This window comes from Alligator sinensis, unplaced genomic scaffold (genome assembly GCF_000455745.1).
Source record: "Alligator sinensis unplaced genomic scaffold, ASM45574v1 scaffold1006_1, whole genome shotgun sequence".
In the NCBI taxonomy this organism is placed as follows: Eukaryota; Metazoa; Chordata; order Crocodylia; family Alligatoridae; genus Alligator; species Alligator sinensis.
In genome coordinates, this window is record NW_005843279.1 from 2,872 (window position 1) to 3,802 (window position 931).

A 931-nucleotide genomic window follows, 5' to 3' on the forward strand; every position below is an offset into this window, starting at 1 on the left:
GAGCACAGCCCGGTGGCAGAAGGTGGGTACAGCTGGCGCTGCGCTTCGATCGGCTCCTCCAGCCCCATGGAGAGCAGCCCTGTGGTTCACACTGGGCTGAGCTACATGGGGCTGTGGAGCCACTCAGAGCACAGCCCTGGCTCTCCCCGGCCTCCCACCACCCGGCTGCTTCAAAAATCAAAACATTTCAAAACTTTTTAAATGTTTCGAGTGCCTTCATTTCATTTTGCAGCTGTTTTGATGCTTTTTGTTTTATTTTGATTTCACTCTTTCAAACTCAAAATGCATGAAAACAGCTTCAAAACAAAACACTCAGTGAAATTTCACACAGCCCTAGTGTGCACCTGTTTGCATGTGTTTCTGCGTGTGTCTGTGTGCATTTCTGTGCGTGAGTGTGTGTGTCTGTGTTCATGGCAGGGAGAGTGTGTTTGTGTCTGTGTGTCCTTGTGCAGCGAGTGTGTGAGAGAGTAATGTGCATGCCTGTGTGCGTGTGCCTGTGTGTGTTGTTACCAGATTTGCCTGTCACGTTGGGGTGTACTTATTTATTGCAGGTACATTTCTGGGGTCTCTGTAATTCTGTCAATGTGCTGTTTGTGTTACTTGTGTTTTTATACGGAGCTGTATCTCTCCCTTCTGCAAGTCTTCGCCTCCAATGGAGCTATCTTGCAGGACTCAGGTTCAATGGGGCTGGGTTCCTCCAACCACTAAATCAGTCAAACAAATGTACCCACATGCACACACACAGATTAACAGATCCCAGCTGAGTCAGGCCAGATTATTTAGCATTAACAGGCTGACACCCTCATGTGCCTTGAACACAGTTCATCCCTTATTTCATCAGGACAATAATAAATGCAATTAGACACACGTGCTAACAGAGTATGTCTGAGCAGGCTGGGTCCAATCAGCACTTTCAGCTGATACCCTCATG